The sequence below is a fragment of the Protopterus annectens genome, chromosome 9.part0 (genome assembly GCF_019279795.1).
Source record: "Protopterus annectens isolate FY-2018-M chromosome 9.part0, PAN1.0, whole genome shotgun sequence".
NCBI lineage: Eukaryota > Metazoa > Chordata > Ceratodontiformes > Protopteridae > Protopterus > Protopterus annectens.
Genome location: NC_056743.1, coordinates 39,042,442 through 39,064,862, shown reverse-complemented (window position 1 = coordinate 39,064,862; position 22,421 = coordinate 39,042,442). Strand labels below are relative to the sequence as shown.

Genomic DNA, 22,421 nt, shown 5'->3' with positions numbered 1-22,421 from the left:
ATCTGACTAAGCAGACCCACTAAATCTGTAGCAAATGATTGTTGCATTAACAAACAGTATATGTCCATACACGGAGTTCATTCCTTGATGTAGTTTAGTAGTACAATAACTATTACATTACAATTTGTTTTACTTTATTTTATTAGCCAGCTTTGAACAATGATCTCCATGGACCATTCTCAGGCTCAGCCCATGAACACTGTCTGGTTAAATGACTTACCCTGAGTAACAGAGTTAGGTAATGGTGGCTGAGGGAATCAAACCCGGGATCATTGGACCACAGGAAGCAGATTGTTTAAAAACACTTTAATCATCTGTGGCAACTACCATGACAAGGCAACTCTTTTTAGTTTTATATTTAATGGTGTAAGGTAAGAAGCATATATGTTTTAACTGAACTGGCATTAATAAATTAAAAAATGAGGAGAAAGCTTTTAATTCCAGGTGAATCTAGCTTACACAATTAAGGGATGAAAGAAAGCTTTCCCAGCCTAGGCAGTTATCAAGGCAAACATTTAGGAGTGAGGATCTTTGTATCAGGTGACTCAAGCTGATCCAAGTATGGGGTGGGGGGCGTCATGTCTAACAAGCAGTCAAACTGAACTAGTTACAACTGCTTACATAACCTCCATAGTAATTCACCATGTATTAGTAGAGAAAGCAAGCTTTGCTCTGTAAGATCCAAAAAAAAAAAATTCTGCAGTAGTGGTTAATAACATGCAGAAGGCAGTTTTTGACATGGTGAGATTATTCCTCAAACAAAAACAGCACTTTCGTATTTGTAATCTGCTGATTACAAACAGACACAGATTACAAATACAGAAGCACTCAGTAATCTGCTGATTAAAAACACAGACACAGATTACAAATACAGAGACACTCTGTAATCTGCTGATTACAAACACAGACACAGATTACAAATACAGAAGCACTCTGTAATCTGCTGATTACAAACACAGACACAGATTACAAATACAGAAGCACTCTGTAATCTGCTGATTACAAACACAGACACAGATTACAAATACAGAAGCACTCTGTAATCTGCTGATTACAAACACAGACACAGATTACAAATACAGAAGCACTCTGTAATCTGCTGATTACAAACACAGACACAGATACAAATACAGAAGCACTCTGTAATCTGCTAATTGTACTGATGGTACTTAACTTTGGAGGGTTGTTGTGATGACCCCATGACATCTCAGTTAAGAAAAATATATCCTTAAAAGCATCCCTAAAACTAGAGCTCTCATGCAAGCAAGGTAGTAAGTGTGTGTTGTGTGTGTGTGTGTGTGTGTGTGTGTGTGTGTGTGTGTGTGTGTGTGTGTGTGTGTGTGTGTGTGTGTGTGTGTGTGTGTGTGTGTGTGTGTGTGTGTGTGTGTGTGTGTGTGTGTGTGTGTGTGTGTGTGTGTGTGTGTGTGTGTGTGTGTGCATGTGTGTGTGTGTGTGTGTGTGTGTGTGTGTGTGTGTGTGTGTGTGTGTGTATGCGCGTGCCTTCTTTACATAAAGAACAGTTGCTGAAAATTATCAATGACCTCCACATGGCAATCCCTCAAGCCACCTGCATACAATACGCAGATGATTCTACGCTAGTATGCTCAGCAAACTCCCCTTCAGAACTACATTCTCTAACCCAGAATGTATTTAACATAGTAGAAACATGGTTTACAAATAGATGCCTCCTTCTCAATGCTAAAAAACTAAGCTCCTTCTCTTTACACCCACCAACAATTCCTCGCCCATAGATTTCTCAGTATTTTCCAGTAATGGCACTATTATACTTCCTGACACAATCACTAAACTGTTAGGAATAACTATTGACAATAACCTTACTTTTGACAGCCATATAAATAACACTATCAAAACTGTCAACAGAAAAATAAGCTCCTTATATAGGATCAAAACTTTCCTAAGTCCTATAGCTAGAACCACAATTGCTCACTCCCACTTAATCTCAACACTTCTGTACGCCTCACCCATATATACTAACCTAAAGAAAAATAATCTTACCAAACTAACAAATTCCTATAATTCCATTGCCAGATTTGCCACTGGCAATCCATTTAGAACCCACCACTGTCTGAATCTAAGGCAACTAGGCTGGCTTGAACTTCAAAACCAACTGATACTACCCCAACTCACCATTGCCCACAAGATTTTCTACCAACCCAACAGCACTCCTATTCTTTCCAATCTCATCCAGCCTTACAAAAATCTGAATTCCCTGTGCTCCTCTAAGAAACTGCTTGCTTGCACAGGCAAGTCTAATAACCTGGCTGGAGACTCTCTTTTTTGTAACACAGTGGGAAAACACTGGAACCTCCTGCCCAATGAACTAACATTACTTTCTTCCTTGCCTCTCTTTAAACATAACCTCAAAAAACACCTCCAAACACACTGGTTATGCCCCTGTAGCAAGCCTGACTAATCATTTCCTTTTACTAATTATAGCTCATTTTACTTCTTATTCCTCCTATTCTTACTTAAATTACTAACACTCGTAATGGATTGTTACATGCTAATTACTTAAATTACTAACACTCGTAATGGATTGTTACATGCTAATTACTTAAATTACTAACACTCGTAATGGATTGTTACATGCTAATTACTTAAATTACTAACACTCGTAATGGATTGTTACATGCTAATTACTTAAATTACTAACACTGTAATGGATTGTTACATGCTAATTACTTAAATTACTAACACTCATAATGGATTGTTACATGCTAATTACTTAAATTACTAACACTCGTAATGGATTGTTAATTGCTAATTACTTAAATTACTAACACTCGTAATGGATTGTTACATGCTAATTACTTAAATTACTAACACTCGTAATGGATTGTTACATGCTAATTACTTAAATTACTAACACTCGTAATGGATTGTTACATGCTAATTACTTCAATTACTAACACTCGTAATGGATTGTTACATGCTAATTACTTAAATTACTAACACTCGTAATGGATTGTTACATGCTAATTACTTCAATTACTAACACTCATAATGGATTGTTACATGCTAATTACTTCAATTACTAACACTCGTAATGGATTGTTACATGCTAATTACTTAAATTACTAACACTGTAATGGATTGTTACATGCTAATTACTTCAATTACTAACACTGTAATGGATTGTTACATGCTAATTACTTCAATTACTAACACTCATAATGGATTGTTACATGCTAATTACTTAAATTACTAACACTCATAATGGATTGTTACATGCTAATTACTTAAATTACTAACACTCATAATGGATTGTTACATGCTAATTACTTAAATTACTAACACTCATAATGGATTGTTACATGCTAATTACTTAAATTACTAACACTCGTAATGGATTGTTACATGCTAATTACTTAAATTACTAACACTCGTAATGGATTGTTACATGCTAATTCCTTGTAAGATAGACTAACTGATGCTCCTAAATTAATATGCTGATAAACTCTCTCTAGTATAAGTATTAAACTTATTAGAGTAATTTCCTACTCTATATTATTATTACTTGTTGTACGGCATACTTTTTATTTCTAGGTAGTGTTTTTTGTACTTTTATTATAATCCTTTCTGTTAATTTTTAATTTTTAAGTTCTATAATTGCTGGAGCTTTTCTCCCCGGACCTCTTCTGAAAATGGAAATATATCCAGTTAGACTAGCCCAGTCAACAAATGTAAAATAAATAAATAAATAAATAAATAAAATGCAGAACTGCTGGGAAAAAAGTAGGAGAAATGGGAAACAAATGTATGTTATGCAGAACTGCAGGGATGTAAATAGGAATGTGAAAGAAATGTATGTAATGCACAACTGCAGTGACAAAACTAGAAGAAATGGGAAACAAATGTATCCTATGCAGAACTGCAGGGTTATGCAAGTAGGAGAAATGAGAAACATATATGTGCAATGCAGAACTGCAGGAATGTGTGAGTAGGAGATACGGGAAACAAATGTGTGCAATGCAGAACTGCAGGGATGCAAGTCAGAATCATGAGGGTAGAAAACAGCACCAGTGACTATGAGGTGAGTTTAAAATGAGTAGCAGAGCTTTCACTGGAGAAACTGAATCCCAAACAACTGCAAAGAAAAGAACATCTTTATACAAAAAGCATTAAACGAGGACTAACTGGACAGATAACTATATGCAGCTTTGCTTATATATATTCTCCTAAAGGTTATATTCTGAGCAAATTAGATGTCAATCTATAAATGGATAGACTAAAAAAAACAGGCAGTCTTATACATAGGGACCTATTATTAGCTAGTGATACCTTTCAAGCAAGTATTTGTGTTTATCATTGCAAAGAGATGATTTGGTGAAAGGAGTAGTGTCATAACAGAGATCATTGTCTGATTCTTCTTCTTTTCCTAGTTAGGGGTTGCCACAGCAGATCACCTGTCTGCTCATGATTGACAGTGAAGGTTAACATTGTTGAGTTGCCAGCCCAGTGCCCAACCTTCCACAGAAGGCACACACATGCACACACTCACACCCAGGGCCAATTTAGAGTGTCCAATCCACCTACAGCATGTCTTTGGGGTGTGGGAGGAAACCGGAGCACCTGTAGGAAACCCACATAACCACAGAGAGGACATGCAGACTCCACACAGAAGGCAGTCCAGCCGAGGATCGAACCGGAGAAGCTCTTGCTGTGAGGTGGCAACGCTAACCACTGCACCACCGCGGCTGCCCAGATCATTGTCTGATTCTGATATATTAAATTATGTCTAAGGAAAAGCCTTAGGCTGGGTTATTTCTTAGCCATGACTAGCTTCCTTAATCATTCGTTGGGAGAGCAGAAGCAGTAGCATTTTAAAATGACCATCGCTGCTTAGCAATAAAGGTAAACAAGCTGCAAAAATGTTCTATGCCTCTTTAAGAGGATTATTAACATCATATGCCCCCTCAATCTTTTTATAATTAAAGTATATTTAAAAGAAAACATATAACTAGTATAAAATGCAGTTAACAATGATAGCATTATCATCACCACTGTCATCAGCAACTCACATTTTCACATTTTTTAAAATGGGGTCAGGGTGTCATGTCAACTGTTGCCAGCTCTATCAGTTCAGTGCCACTCTCCTACCTTCTTTGATAGTCATGCTTGGCAGATGCAGGTGTTTTCTCAAACAAAACAATGTTGTTGTTGTTTGTCTTTTCTGCTTTTCCTGGTTAGGGGTCACTACAGCGGAACTCCGGTCCGCTAATCTTTGGCAGTCTATTTTTATGGTGCCGAGTTGCCAGCCCGACGCCCAACCTTCAGCGAAGGCACACCCATTCACACATATCTTTCGAAGGCTAACAAAACAATATATCTCTTAAATGTACCTGATTCTGACCAAACATATACTAGGTTTCTCTTATTCCCTTATAATACTGATTATTTTAGGGGAAAAGTTGGTGGATTACTCTTAATAATGGCAACCATTACCAATGTAGACTGCAATCAAAAAATGCATGTTAATTTGCCTTCTCTTATTCCATCAACTTTTTGGGTTAATAGTACTAATATTTTAAAAAGTGTCCCTGATTTGGGTCATTTGTCCCTGATTGTTTCTGAATTTGTTGCTGATTCTGGATGCATAAAGGTCGAAAGTGATGCAATCCATCCATCACATGGCTGGACATCCTTGTCTCCTCTTAACTGCCTTCTGATTCTCTCACTCTGCTGTCGACCTTACTGAATCATCTAATACTATTCTGCACAGCTACCCATGATATAATCAGCATTAGAGAGTGGGCTTACTGTACATCAGTACCCTGATTAGAGAATGAACGTTCTCTATCAGGGTATTAATGTACAAGTAATGCCCACTGAAAAACAAGTCTGCCACTTCAGTAGCATATGAAGCAGTAGTGGAGCTTGGACTGAGAAAATGAAATGGCTGACATTATTTCACACTCGCTAAACAGCGCTTCTGCTGTTTAGCGAGTGTGAAATAAAATATAAGTAAAATAAAATAAAAGTGTGTGAATGTGTTAGTGTGTGAAAGTGTATGCCTGTATGAGTGTGAGTGAGAAATCAGTTAAGCTACTATATTTGACACTGGCTTAGTAACGCTTATACTGTTTAGCCAGTTTAAAATAAAAAGCATATATGTGTGTGTGTGTGTGTGTGTGTGTGTGTGTGTGTGCGTGTGTGTGTGTGTGTGTATATATATATATATATATATATATATATATATATATATATATATATATATATATATATCTATATATATATATATATATAGATAGATAGATATATAGATATTATTAGGTATTTAAAGTACTTGGAGAACTACAGTTATGCCCTATTATTGGTAAAATGACACGCTTGTTAAGGTGTCTGAAGATCATGCCTCATTTTGGGGGCTAACAGCAGGCAGTGCTGAGTGAAAAGAACTACAACTGAAGGTAAAACAGTTTTCAGAGGTGTTAGAACTTCACTCTGCCACACTTATAAACCAAAAGTGTGACAGAATGAAGTGTCTAACAGCATCCAAAGTTGTTAATTCTTCAGAAAGATGCTTTGCTTCTGTTTGTTGTCTGTTTGACAGCACTGTAACCAGTAAAACATGGAGCAGATAAAGCTCAAAGGACTACAAAGAATTATGATTGGGTCTTACTGATCATAGGCCTTACTATCAGTGCTGTTTGACAGCACTGTAACTAGGAAAACATGGAGCAGATAAAGCTCCAAGGACTACAAAGAATTATGATTGGGTCTTACTGATCATAGGCCTTACTATCAGTGCTGTTTGGCAGCACTGTAACCAGGAAAACATGGAGCAGATAAAGCTCCAAGGACTACAAAGAATTATGATTGGGTCTTACTGATCATAGGCCTTACTATCAGTGCTGTTTGGCAGCACTGTAACTAGGAAAACATGGAGCAGATAAAGCTCCAAGGACTACAAAGAATTATGATTGGGTCTTACTGATCATAGGCCTTACTATCAGTGCTGTTTGACAGCACTGTAACCAGGAAAACATGGAGCAGATAAAGCTCCAAGGACTACAAAGAATTATGATTGGGTCTTACTGATCATAGGCCTTACTATCAGTGCTGTTTGGCAGCACTGTAACCGGGAAAACATGGAGCAGATAAAGCTCCAAGGACTACAAAGAATTATGATTGGGTCTTACTGATCATAGGCCTTACTATCAGTGCTGTTTGGCAGCACTGTAACCAGGAAAACATGGAGCAGATAAAGCTCCAAGGACTACAAAGAATTATGATTGGGTCTTACTGATCATAGGCCTTACTATCAGTGCTGTTTGACAGCACTGTAACCAGGAAAACATGGAGCAGATAAAGCTCCAAGAACTACAAAGAATTATGATTGGGTCTTACTGATCATAGGCCTTACTATCAGTGTTCAACAGGGATGCCAAGACTCACCTTTTGAACTTCGTTCTTGAGTTTAATTTCTTGGTGCCTATGTCTTCAACACCTAATAAATGACCTTGTTGTAGTCATGAACAGACTTGTGAGATATGCTAAGCTTTACCCATTAGTTAAAAGCATCTGCAGGAGGCTTCCTTGAAGAAAGAATAAGAAGGAGAAAAAGAGACGGGGAGATAAAAGGAAAGCAATGAGGGGTGCATTTTGTTTGGGGGGGGTTGTATTGTGTGTGTGTTAAACAGAACATAAGACTTACTAAAGGCATAGTTTCCTAACATAGGATATGCCCAGTCTGTGGAATAAGTTGTCCCTACAAATCAAAGAAAGCACTTCTTTGGCTACATTAAAGACTAGTTTTTTGGAGGTAAGCAGTATTATCTGCCTCACAAGGCTGGCAAGAACATTTAAGTATTTCTGCACAAATTTGTATGTGGCTGGGCACTTTATGGTCCCAATGATCTGTTGCATAGTGGTATTTCCATGTTCCTTGCTGGGTTACAGATTATTGAATAAAATATGCATACATACTGGGTGCGGGAGTGGGATGTGCCTTTTCTACTTTTTCCCTTTCTACATGGTAGAGTTTTGATAACTTCATGATCTAGAACATTCCCTGTGCAGAACAATATGATATGGCAAGTGTAGTATAAAAATAACATGATTATTTCACCCTTGGATTTAAGTACCATGGACATGTCTGCTCACAAAAGTGTTTAGTTCATAAAATCATTTTATTTGATTCCATAGGACAAAATATACGTATTAAAGACGGAGGTGGAAAGGCGTGCCGAGTGATTAAGATGTAGTTCGTTTTAAATGTTTGTTCTCCTTTTAGTCACTGAGTGTAACATTGTTTCTGTCCCTAGTGGGAGAATGTCAACTCTGCATAAAGATAGATGAGTCACTCTCTAAGGTTAACATTTTATTTTAGACTTATCATCTAGACACAGTTTAAGGTCACCTGGTATTTTGAAATACTGCCACTCAAGGAACAAGCCTAAATCTTTCCTGGATATGGTCCATGATTCTGTACTTTTCAGAGCGGTTTCACAAGTAGTACAAAAGTTATATTACTAGTGCTTTTTCATGCTGGTTGCCTCGGGGTATACATGAATGATTCTTTTCATTTGTCATGGAACAGTCATGCTGTTTTATGTTAATATTGTTTTGTGACCTTCATCTAACATACACAAAGTAAGTGTTCCTTTTACAGAACATTTAGTACAGTGGAGGAAATGAGTCTTGATATCAGCTGTTGCTTTATCAGAGTATGGGGAAGGGGCTTGTGGAATTCCTTCCTGTAGCACTTGGGGACTTACAGGGGCATCTAGTGTAGCATGTGGATTTACAGGACCCTCCAATGTAATATGGAGGAGCTTACAAGACCCTCTAGTGCAGCATATTGGGGCATACAATAAACTGCCAGAGCAGCATGTGGGGGTCATGTAGGAACTTGTAGCATGGCAATGGGGAGCACAAAATAACCCCAGTATAGCATGTGGGGGCTTACAGATTGGTATGCCCCATTTTAAAAGTGATGGACTTACTCATACATAAATAAATAAATACATAAATAAGCAAGCAAGCATAATTTTAACAGGTGGAAAGCAGAGGCCATCTTGTTAGAACTTTTTCTGAATACTATAACATGGTTCTGTACAGTCACCTGTGAACCTGCGTTGGCCTGAGAAAAGCAGTGGTCTGCACATCAGGGGTCAGCTTGACACAGCAACAGAACAAAGGATCATGCCAGTCCCGTGAAGCTGTGCTGGTTTGGAGGGACCCTAAGATTACTTACCGTCTTGTGTGTGTATATGCAAGTAGCAGAGTCTAGTACATTTGGAGTGTATGAACTTTGGAAAGTACCTTTATGCGATGGTCTGATCACTGAAAATAATCCACATTGAGTCACAACAATCAGACTAGAGGATTCATTTTTTATTGGATGTTACAGACTATAATGTATGCAATGGCAGTAACAGGCATGTGCTTTGTTTTTCTAGAAAAAAATATATACTGCACATATCACATACAATCATTTGTTCACCATTATTTCTCTCACTTGTTATACTGCACATATGATATACAATCATTTGTTCACCATTATTTCTCTCACTTGTTATACTGCACATATGATATACAATCATTTTTTCACCATTATTTCTCTCACTTGTTATACTGCACATATGATATACAATCATTTGTTCACCATTATTTCTCTCACTTGTTATACTGCACATATGATATACAATCATTTTTTCACCATTATTTCTCTCACTTGTTATACTGCACATATGATATACAATCATTTGTTCACCATTATTTCTCTCACTTGTTATACTGCACATATGATATACAATCATTTGTTCATCATTATTTCTCTCACTTGTTATACTGCACATATGATATACAATCATTTTTTCACCATTATTTCTCTCACTTGTTATACTGCACATATGATATACAATCATTTGTTCACCATTATTTCTCTCACTTGTTATACTGCACATATGATATACAATCATTTGTTCACCATTATTTCTCTCACTTGTTATACTGCACATATGATATACAATCATTTTTTCACCATTATTTCTCTCACTTGTTATACTGCACATATGATATACAATCATTTGTTCACCATTATTTCTCTCACTTTTTATACTGCACATATGATATACAATCATTTGTTCACCATTATTTCTCTCACTGTTTATACTGCACATATGATATACAATAATTTTTTCACCATTATTTCTCTCACTTGTTATACTGCACATATGATATACAATCATTTGTTCACCATTATTTCTCTCACTTTTTATACTGTACATATCACATACTTTTATTTATTTTTATTTATTTTACATCTGTTTACCAGGAAGGTCTGACTGGACACGTCCGTTTTCAGCAGAGGCCCAGGGAGAAAAGCTCCACAAGTATAACATTACATTAGTTAACATTCACAAGGTACAAGTACTCATGCATAAAGTACACCATGTTAATTGAATGCAGTTACAAACAATAGATCAAAATAATTTACAGTTGAGTATCTGGTAAAATTTGAGCATATAGGGTAAGATGGTACAGATAGTTTACTTACAGTAGAGAATACTTTATTTTCTAGCATTGTGTCAATAAACTATTAGTGGTAGAGAATCATGGCAGTATTCTTTATTTGGTAGAGTATTAATAGCAGTGACTAGCCTGGGGGGGACATGAACATAGCCAGTTTTGCATGAGGTGGGATTTGATGTTTTTTTTTGAAGAGGTAAGGTGAGGATGTTGAGGTTAGATGATCTGGTAGGAGATTCCAGGTTTTTGCAGTGCAGCAGGCAAAGAGGGATTTGCCAGCCTCATTTTTGTGCTTGGTGACACTTATGTGGTTCCGGTGTGTTGATCTTAGGTTTCTGAAGAGTGCATAGGGTTGAATTAATTGTTACAAGGCAGGTGTTTTCATAGGAAGGTAGTAGAGTTTATGTAAGTTGGTTGAGTAGGAGGAGTTGTGGATACTCAAGCCAGTTGAGTTGTCTAAAGGATTGGCAATGATGGGACCTATGAGTGGCTTCATTAGCAAATTTGGCAATTTTGTTGTAGCATGATTCAATTTTAGAGAGCTCTGTTTGGTGAAGGTTGGTAAATATTGGGGAAGCATAAAGAAGTAGAGATAACAGATGGGTTCTAGCTATGGTGGATTTTGTGTGTCTGGTCATGTAGTGGTGGTTTCTATAAAGGAGTCCGATCTTTTTGTTGACTTTCTTGATTGTTTGGGAAATATGGATGTCAAATTTGAGTTTATTGTCAATTTCTACTCCTAGAAGCTTAGTGTGTAGTGTTGGAGTGATATTAGTGTTGTCTTTGGATATTATTGCAAAATCATTGTTTATGGGGAGGGGGGATCTACGTAGACTGAAAAGAATAAGTTTAGTTTTTTTTGGGTTAAGCAGTAGTTTGATGTTGATGAACCATTCTTCGGCTAGAGTAAAGCTGTTTTGGGTTATGATTTGAAGTTTGTCGAGGGTGCGGGCTGCACATATAGTGGTGTCATCTGCGTATTGGACTATTGAGGCAGCGCAGGGATGATGCTCTGTCATTAGTAAATAATCGGACTATTGAGGCAGGGGGCAGGGATGATGCTCTGTCATTAGTAAATAATCGGATTATTGAGGCAGAGGGCAGGGATGATGCTCTGTCATTAGTAAATAATCTGACTATTGAGGCATAGGGCAGGGATGATGCTCTGTTATTAGTAAATAATCGGACAATTGAGGCATAGGGCAGGGATGATGCTCTGTTATTAGTAAATAATCGGACTATTGAGGCATAGGGCAGGGATGATGCTCTGTTATTAGTAAATAATCGGACTATTGAGGCAGGGGGCAAGGATGATGCTCTGTTATTAGTAAATAATCGGACTATTGAGGCATAGGGCAGGGATGATGCTCTGTCATTAGTAAATAATCGGACTATTGAGGCATAGGGCAGGGATGATGCTCTGTTATTAGTAAATAATCGGACTATTGAGGCATAGGGCAGGGATGATGCTCTGTCATTAGTAAATAATCGGACTATTGAGGCATAGGGCAGGGATGATGCTCTGTCATTAGTAAATAATCGGACTATTGAGGCATAGGGCAGGGATGATGCTCTGTCATTAGTAAATAATCGGACTACTGAGGCAGGGGGCAGGGATGATGCTGTGTCATTAGTAAATAATCGGACTATTAAGACAGGGGCAGGGATGATGCTCTGTTATTAGTAAATAATCGGACTACTGAGGCAGGGGGCAGGGATGATGCTCTGTCATTAGTAAATAATCGGACTACTGAGGCAGGGGGCAGGGATGATGCTCTGTCATTAGTAAATAATTGAACTACTGAGGCAGGGGGCAGGGATGATGCTCTGTTATTAGTAAATAATCGGACTATTGAGGCATAGGGCAGGGATGATGCTCTGTTATTAGTAAATAATCGGACTACTGAGACAGGGGGCAGGGATGATGCTCTGTCATTAGTAAATAATCGGACTACTTTGGCAGGGGGCAGGGATGATGCTCTGTCATTAGTAAATAATCGGACTATTGAGGCATAGGGCAGGGATGATGCTCTGTTATTAGTAAATAATCGGACTACTGAGGCAGGGGGCAGGGATGATGCTGTGTCATTAGTAAATAATCGGACTATTAAGGCAGGGGCAGGGATGATGCTCTGTTATTAGTAAATAATCGGACTACTGTGGCAGGGGGCAGGGATGATGCTATGTCATTAGTAAATAATCGGACTACTGAGGCAGGGGGCAGAGATGATGCTCTGTCATTAGTAAATAATCAGACTACTGAGGCAGGGGGCAGGGATGATGCTCTGTCATTAGAAAATAATCGGACTATTGAGGCAGGGGGCAGGGATGATGCTCTGTTATTAGTAATAATCGGACTACTGAGGCATAGGGCAGGGATGATGCTCTGTTATCAGTAAATAATCGGACTATTGAGGCAGGGGGCAGGGATGATGTTCTGTCATTAGTAAATATCAGACTACTGAGGCAGGGGGCAGGGATGATGCTCTGTTATTAGTAAATAAGCGGACTACTGAGGCAGGGGGCAGGGATGATGCTCTGTCATTAGTAAATAATTGGACTACTGAGGCAGGGGGCAGGGATGATGCTCTGTCATTCATTAGTAAATAATCGGACTACTGACGCAGGGGGCAGGGATGATGCTCTGTCATTAGTAAATAATCGGACTACTGAGGCAGGGGGCAGGGATATGCTCTGTTATTAGTAAATAATCGGACTACTGAGGCAGGGGGCAGGGATGATGCTCTGTTATTAGTAAATAATCGGACTACTGAGGCAGGGGGCAGGGATGATGCTCTGTCATTAGTAAATAATCGGACTATTGAGGCATAGGGCAGAGATGATGCTCTGTCATTAGTAAATAATCGGACTACTGAGGCAGCGGGCAGGGATGATGCTCTGTTATTAGTAAATAATCGGACTATTGAGGCAGCTGGCAGGGATGATGCTCTGTTATTAGTAAATAATCGGACTACTGAGGCAGGGGGCAGGGATGATGCTCTGTCATTAGTAAATAATTGGACTATTGAGGCAGGGGGCAGGGATGATGCTCTGTCATTAGTAAATAATTGGACTACCAAGGCAGGGGGCAGGGATGATCCTCTGTCATTAGTAAATAATCGGACTACTGAGGCAGGGGGCAGGGATGATGCTCTGTCATTAGTAAATAATCGGACTACTGAGGCAGGGGGTAGGGATGATGCTCTGTCATTAGTAAATAATCAGACTATTGAAGCAGGGGGCAGGGATGATGCTCTGTTATTAGTAAATAATCGGACTATTGAGGCATAGGGCAGGGATGATGCTCTGTTATTAGTAAATAATCGGACTACTGAGACAGGGGGCAGGGATGATGCTCTGTCATTAGTAAATAATCGGACTACTGAGGCAGGGGGCAGGGGTGATGCTCTGTCATTAGTAAATAATGAGAATAGCATTGGGCTGAGAATGGACCCTTGTGGGACACCAATGGTTACTGGAAGTAGGGGCGACAGGTGGTTTTCCCAGAGAATAGCTGTTGTCGGTTAGATAAGTAGCTACTGAACTAGGATAAGGTGGAAGAATTTATGTTAAGAGTGGCCAGTTTTTCTAGGAGTAATCTATGGTTCACCATATCAAAGGCTTTGGATAGGTCTAGGAATATGGAGGATACAAACAGGCCGTTGTTTCTGTGGGTATTAACAGAGTTAGAAAAGGATAGTAATGCTGTGGTAGTACTGTGGGAAGGTCTGAATCCATGCTGGGATGGGGATAATAGGTTGTTGTAAAGGAGGAAATTCATTAGTTGTGAGTGGACTACTCTCTCTAAATTTTTTGATAGGGGTGATAGTATTTTAATGGGGCAGTAGTTTGTAAGTTCAAGGGAGTGTCCCACTTTGTGTAATGGTATTATGTGAGATATTTTCTATGAGTTGGGTACTTTGCATTCAGTTATAGACCTGTTTATGAGGATGGACACCGGATAGGCTATAGCTTCTGCGGTAATCTGTAGGAATTCTGCTGGTAGTTTGTCTACTGCAGAGGTTATTGATTTCAGTTTTTTGAGGAGTTTGGTGATAGTTTTAGTACTGACTGGTTTTAGGGAGAAACTAGTTGTATTGTTTTCTGTATTGGAAAGGGTGGGGGCTGTTGTTAACATTAGGTGGGTGTTAGTGGTTTGGGTATTGTCTAGGGCTTGGATAGTTTCAGTGAAGTATTTGTTAAAGTGGGTGGGGATGTTGTGTAGATTGTTTGGTAGTAGTGGAGAAGGGGTGGAAGGTTTTCCTGGGTGTAGTAGGTTATTGACTGAGGCCCAAAATTGTGGGGGTTGTTGGAGTATTTTTCCTGTAAAGTTTTATAGTAACTAGTTTTGTCAATTTGTATGTGTTTTTTGGCTTGATTACGTAGTTCATAGTACCTTAGTTTTAGGGTAGGGGTTTTGTGTTTGTGGAATTGAAACCAGGCTTTGTCTCTTTCTTTCATTAAGGACCTGGTGTCTTTTGATAGCCATGGTGTGTGGTTGGATTTAATTCTGATAGTCTTGGGTGGTGCATGGGAGTTCAGGATGTTTAGGAAGGTGGAGTTGAAGTATTCTACAGCTTCATCTAGTGCTAAGTATTTTAGGGGAGTCCATATACAGGATTTGAGTGAATTTATTAAGTCCTGAGATCTGAAGTATTTTTTGTTTCGTATGACCCTGGTTGATTAGTTAGACGGGGTCGATTTCTAATCAGGTATGTTGCTTGATGGTCACTCAGGCTGTCAAGGAGACTACCTGAGAGATGAGCTTGAGTGGGGTCAGATACTAGTATCCAATCCAGGATTGATTGTTGTTTAGAGGTTTTATTTGTTCTTGTAGGAGTATTGATAATTTGGGTAAAACCATGGACGTTAATATGGGTGGCGGGGTTTTGGCTGTTACAGTCAGACTAATCAATGTTAAAGTCACCTGCAAGAATGGTTTCCTGTCGATGAGGGGTTTTCATCCAATTTAGTAGGTTTTTGAGTACATTAGTGTCATTGCCTGGTGGTATATAACCTCCAGCTATTATGATTTGTTTGTTGGGGTTTAGTTTTAGTCTAGCTAATATTAGTTCTATGTCTTGGATTTCTTGAGACTTCTGTTCAATTTGTTCTATAGAGAGGTGACTTTGGCAAAGGATGGTTACTCCCCCTCCTTTTTTTTCCTGACCTATCTTTACGTATTATATCATAGCCAGGGGCAGTTATTTCGTTGTTGTGGTGGTTGGGCTTAAGCCAAGTTTCAGTTTGTACTACGATGTCAGGTTTGTATAGGGCTAGTAGGGCATGGAGATCATGTGCTTTGTTGAGTATGCTTCTGATATTTATGTTTAGAAGGAGGAGGGATGAGGTAGGTCAAACATATATTGGATTGGGGTTTGTTGGATAGGTGCTATTGCAAGTGTTGGGTCTTGGATTTGGATGAATGTCACTGCAACATGAGAGTTTTTGTAGTATGTGGAGGTAGAGTTTGTTTAGTTTGTGAGTTATTTTGACTATTTTATTGAGGGAGTTGGCTCGAACTTTGTAGGTGATATTTCCATATAGATAGGGAGGTGGTGGAGAGGTGGAGAGGTCACTTGGTGTTAGTGGTAAGTAGGTAGTAGTGGAGACAGTGATAGCTGAGTCAGTTTGCCATGGTGGTGGAGGGATGATATAAAGATGTGTGTGGTAGGATGAGAGCATGGATAGGAGGAGGAGAGAATAAAGGCCTAATGTGTGTAATAGGGTGTGTAGAAGGTGGTTAGTTGGATAGAGGCCATATTGTTTAGTTATGAGGTGGGTTATGGACTAGGTTAGGGCAGAAATATGGTAGAGATTGAGTTCAAATAAAAGGTGTGGTATCCAATTTGGGATGTGTAGAGAAGGGAGTGATGGGCTGTATTGGTGTGAGGGATAATTAGATTTACTATGTGATTGGATAGTTGTGATGGAGGAGTGGCTAGGGGTGTGATGTATAGCTATCAATGTAATTGATGTGGGGGTGGGTGGGAATAGGGGTAGGGTAGAGGAGTGAGTCCTAGCATAGCATGGGTGAACGGAGCAGGGACAAACCGAGCCAGTTCCGCGCTCACAAAAAACAATCAATCAGTTCCACATGTAAAATTGTTTTTACTTCATTTATTTTGGTGGAAATGCTGTTTGACTTATAATTTATTTAATGTAGGATTCCTAAGTTTAGCTGGGTTGGTTAGCTGCTCAGACAGTCTGTTCACAACTGTGTCTGGGAGAACTTGAACTACTAATGTTACAATGTGGTAGTTTACTTCTTTTCTCCTTTACTTTATTTAGTTTAAAGTTAAACTCTCCGTTTTATAGGAAGCAACTAGGAATTAGGGTTTGATGGACTCTACTGCCATCGTGTGGTTAAAATGAGGAATCACATGCCCTTGTGGAGGGTGACTAACTAAATATATCAGGATTAGCTGCTTAGGGGAGTGGCTGGTATGTGCGGTGTGCAAGCCAGTGTAGTATGTCAAACATAAAATGTAAAACATACTACTGATTGGTATAGAACGATAGTAAAACATACTACTGGTTGGTATAGAATGATAGTAAACCATACTACTGGTTGGTATAGAACAATAGTAAAACATACTACTGGCTGGTATAGAACGATAGTAAACCATACTGCTGGTTGGTATAGAAGGATAGTAAAACATACTACTGGTTGGTATAGAAAGATAGTAAAACATACTGCTGGTTGGTATAGAATGATAGTAAACCATACTACTGGTTGGTATAGAACAATAGTAAACCATACTACTGGTTGGTATAGAACGATAGTAAAACATACTACTAGCTGGTATAGAACGATAGTAAACCATACTACTGGTTGGTATAGAACGATAGTAAACCATACTACTGGTTGGTATAGAACAATAGTAAACCATACTACTGGTTGGTATAGAACAATAGTAAACCATACTACTTGTTGGTATAGAATGATAGTAAACCATACTATTGATTGGGATAAGGCCATTTTTAATAGTCATATAAACATTCCTTGTGGAACAGTGTAATAAATGGATGGGTTTATCCGGAACTGTTAATGCACATCAAAAAGGTCAGTGTCTTTTGCTTTAGCTAACTAATACAGATATGAGGGAAGCCACATCATCTAAGAAGCCATCTGTATTAGTCTGATAAATAAATGACTTTAATGCAATCTGAAATTGGTATGTCAGATGTTATGGTGTCTACATGCTACCTAATGCTAAAGTCCAAATTCAGAACACTGAAACAAGATTACTATACAAATGCTTGGTAATCATTACAAATTCCTTCCACTGTCATCACCTTCCATCGTTCTAAATGCAGTCAAACTATTTCCAGTCACATGAGTAAACATATAGCAACTATAAGCAGTATTTTGTAGGGGCTAAAACCTACTGATATGATTTGAAATGAGTAGAACAAAAAGCACTTGCTGTTGCATGATTATACATGTCAGTTCATTACGAGCACTGCCCCTGACAATTGGGAAAAGCTCACTAAAATCTGTTCAGAATTGAGAGGAGAGGTAAAATGGACAGTTAAGAAATACAAAAAAAAAATGAGCAGAAAATTGGTACAGCATGAGGATACATTAAGACTAAATATCATATTAAGTTCCAGATAAGAACAATGTTTTATAGCATCTGTCTGAGTCACTGAGCATGTTTGTGAATAACAGGTCAGCTTTTACGTTTAGGCAACAGTAATACAAAAGGTTATACATATGCATGCGTACTGTTTCTGAGGCCCTATCGTAGTATTCTGTTAAACAGACATCCAGTTTTCAGTGGCAGATAATGCCTACATCACTAACCTCGCTGACCTTATAGTCATTTGTTATAATATCCAGCCAGGGGTATTGAGATGCATCCACCTCCTGTACTGACCACATGAACAGCCATGAGCAAGTAACAAATGAAAAGTAGATTTTCCAACCTTCCTTCTGTTTAACACACACACACACACACACACACACACACACACACACACACACACACACACACACACGTGCACAAACACACACATACACAAACACACACACACACGCACACACACACATGCACAAACACACACATACACAAACACACACATGTGCACAAAGATGCACACACGCTTGCGCACACACACACACACACACACACACACACACACACACACACACACACACCGGTGCAGAAACTCACACACACGCACACACACACACACACACACACACACACACACACACACACACACACACACACACACACACACACACACACACACATCTGTGGACAATTTAGAGTTGCTAATGAACATAGCACATCTTTGAGATCTAAGAGGAAACCAGATTACTGAGAGAAAAAACACCATGAGCACAGGGAGATAGGCAGACTCCACACAAAAGGCACCCAAACTGAGAACTGAATAAGAGAACCTTTTACTGTGATGTGACTGTGCTAACTGTGCCACAGGTTCAGCAATAAGTGCCATGGGTTCAGTTATAAGTGCCATGGGCTCAGCTATAAGTGCCACAGGTTCAGGTATAAGTGCCACAGGTTCAGCAATAAGTGCCATAGGTTCAGCTACAAGTCCTTCTTAGCTAACAGCTTATCCATAGTTTGCACCGCAATTCTCATAAAGATGTAATCCAACATTATATTCATAAAAGTCTTATGCCTACGTCTTTCAGTCTTAAAGTCTATCATTATTTTTGATGACATCCCCTCATTTTCACCACTCTGTTCTGTAAAACAATGCATCCTCCTATGTCCCGGAGCTGCCCATCATGTATTTTATAAATATGATACCCACTGAAGTGTATATAGGGTTACTATAAAATGGGCAACAGGAATTTGTCCGATTTACATTAGTCTGAATGCCTGATTTGATAGTATCAAAAGAAAGAAAAAATTAATGTTGAAATGCACAATTGTGAATGCACTACAGCATTCGCTGTTGTGAAATTCAATATTTTAATGCAGATCACACTATAGTGAGGATCAGGAAATGTACCCTTTCCCTCACTGTAGTGAGATCTCAGAGTTTGTATATATAAGTAGCAGGGAGTGTGGGGGGTGCAAGGGGGCTTGCCTCCTGCAAAAACATTGTTTACTGTGTGTTGCATAGTAGTGGCAGTTGCAGAAGTGTGGAGAATGTTCAAATTGCATTGGATTTGAAATTTTCCAATTCCGCGTTCGATTTTTGTGTCAGTCAATTTTTTTTTTTTTTGGTTATCTGGTTCATTGAATCGATAACTCACACTAAGTGCAATTGGTGAAATGATAGTAAACTCTGTATATATTACCAGAAGTAGTTAAAAGGAAAGTAATAGAGATATAGGCAGGCAGCCATGCAATTTTGTGTGACTGCAGGAGAGTTTGTGAGGCTACACTTCTCCAGTCTTCCTGTACCCCTTCTCCAAAGTTCCTGTAGCCCTTCTCCAGAGTTCCTGTACCCCTTTCTCCATCATGAAGCAATATCACAGTTGAGATGACCAGAATTCCTGAGCCACTTTCCCCGTCTTAAAGCAATGTCAGAGCTGAGATGACCAGAGTTCCTGTAACTCTTTCCCCGTCATGAAGCAATGTCAGAGCTGAGAAGATTAGAATTATGGTGAAGTGCACAAGTCCTCACTTTGCCAGGAGGGTGTATGAGCTAAGCCCTTAAAGCCAAAAATATCCTATTGTGAGCTTATAGAACAAATTCCAGCATCCAGTTTAAGGCTTTGGTGGGTTGGACTTTAAAAGACCAGCCTGTATTCATAAAATTGCTTGTATCATATCATCATCTCTTTGTAAATCCAGTCCAGGGGACGCTCCCTATAAGCTGTCATTATTATCTACAAGACATCTCACACATTTTCATTGGAGCTGACGCTATTCTTCCTACTAGAGTGTGACAAGAGAGTGAATAATTATTTAAAAAGAACTTGCTACACACTAGCTATATGAAACCAGAGCTTGCTCTTACTATATATGAAAACACTTTATATTCTGTTGTGTTAATGGGTGAATGTTGTGTTTAAAATGAAAGTTTGTTCTAGCATCATCTAAACAATGATACTCCAATTATAAATTTTCAAAAGGTAAATAAAATAGAAAATTTTTTTTCTAGTGTGTATAATGTATAATGCTCATACATCTTTTTCAGCTTTTAGTACAACTAAACACAGTTACCCCAAAATAGTGATATTCCTATACAAAATAAAACCTGTTCTGTTATTTTACTTTTAAAGAACTCATTAGCAGACACTGTATCTGACTACTAGCCTTTTTTGCGTTCTTTCTCTTTATTATTATTGTCCAGCACCTACATATCCAGTCATTGTAACAACATTCTGGAGAAGTTGTTTGGGCCAGTCATTCTAACATTTTTTTTCATTTGTGGTTCTTTCCCATTTTATTTATGTGTTTGTTTTCATATTATACAGTCATAGTCTGTAAGTAAATATAAGAAATCTAAAACTTGAAAAGTAAAACAGTTGGTCTAGAAATTCTGTATCCACCAAACCCGAATCATGTAAATCCCACACTGAGTGGAATAACACTTTTACATTTAGGTTTAAAGAAGGTTTTCAAATTAAACTTTTATGTAAATATTATCTATAAATACATATAAGTTTCAGACTGAATTATATTTTTTGAATAAAAACAGAACATACCTGACAAATGTGGTCTGTTTTTTCCTCAGGGGTGAAACGCTGCAAAGAATAGCTTCAAATGAAAGATAACAGGAATTCCTACTCACTTTAAATACTTCTTAGCTTAACTAACAGCTGTGGGGGGGATCTTTTTATCATCCCAGTGCCTAAAATAACTTGTGACAAGAACTACAAACCACACTACCTTCTCCGTCATGTCTAATACAGAAATGTGATTTAGGCAAGTAGGAATGCAGGTTATAAAAGCCCAAGCTGAAAAGTGTTCAGACTTCAACTGTGTTCTGCAGAAGGGGTTGCTGCAGAATACAGCACTGTCTTAAACAGCTACATAAAGTCAAAAAAGTATTGTTCCAGCTTTATCTAGTCTGCATATATGTAACACATTAAAGTGCTATTGTCCAGAGTCACTGCAAAAGTCAAACTTTATGTAAGAAAAGCCCCATAAATCTGTTAGAGAAACAGTGAAATAAGAGAATCTTAAAATTCATGGCTGACAACTATCTTAGAGTATGTGGTCACGGTATGATCACTGTACCATTCACTTCTCAGTAAGCATTCTTGTAGAGCCAAGTCATACAATATTAATACTGGATTTCAGACAGGCAATCTGTAGCAAAACCAAAATGATTCAATAAAAACACCACCAAATAAGTCAGGTGAAATTGTGGGGTATTTATAGGGAGACTGAAAAATGTAATTTTAATGGCAGCATATTTTTGTATAAATCAACAAAAATAAATTAAGGCTCTTCATGGGAATAAAATCAAAGATAATAATCCAAAAAGCAATATAGAACTGCATAAAAGAAAAATAACAAGCAGTTAGAGAAGTGAAATTCCAGCACGAAAAAAGAATAGTATGCCCTGTTAAAAAGGGGGAGAAGCTTCCTACAGGTAAATTAAACAGCAAATGGAAAATGTAACCGTGAAGGCTAACAAATGGGAAGGACTGTGCACAGTGGGCTTAAAAAAATTCTGCTCATTTTCATTAAAGCACAATGAAGCATTCTGGGTGGACGATCCATCCAGAAAAGAAAATGACCTAGAAGAGTCCACTCTTAAAACTATGACATAACAGAATCAGATTCATGCTGAATTCTGGTAGCAATAAATAGAGAAGTAATAAAGCCACATAATTACAGCGCCACCAACATACAGCTCATCAAAAGGAGCAGCATTAAAAATTCACACACACACACACACACACACACACACACACACACACACACACACACACACACACACACACACACACACACACACACACACACACACACACACACACA

General features: G+C 38.4%; 1 protein-coding gene across 1 annotated transcript in view; it reads right to left on the bottom strand.

The window, feature by feature from the left end:
• CSRP3 (cysteine and glycine rich protein 3) overlaps positions 1-21,271 on the bottom strand; it is a 396,525-nt gene extending 375,254 nt beyond the window's left edge. The window contains exon 1 of the mRNA XM_044082539.1: positions 21,137-21,271. The gene's annotated coding sequence lies outside the window, so the exon portion shown is untranslated. The remainder of the gene's footprint in view (positions 1-21,136) is intronic.
• Between the last annotated feature and the right edge of the window lie 1,150 nt (positions 21,272-22,421).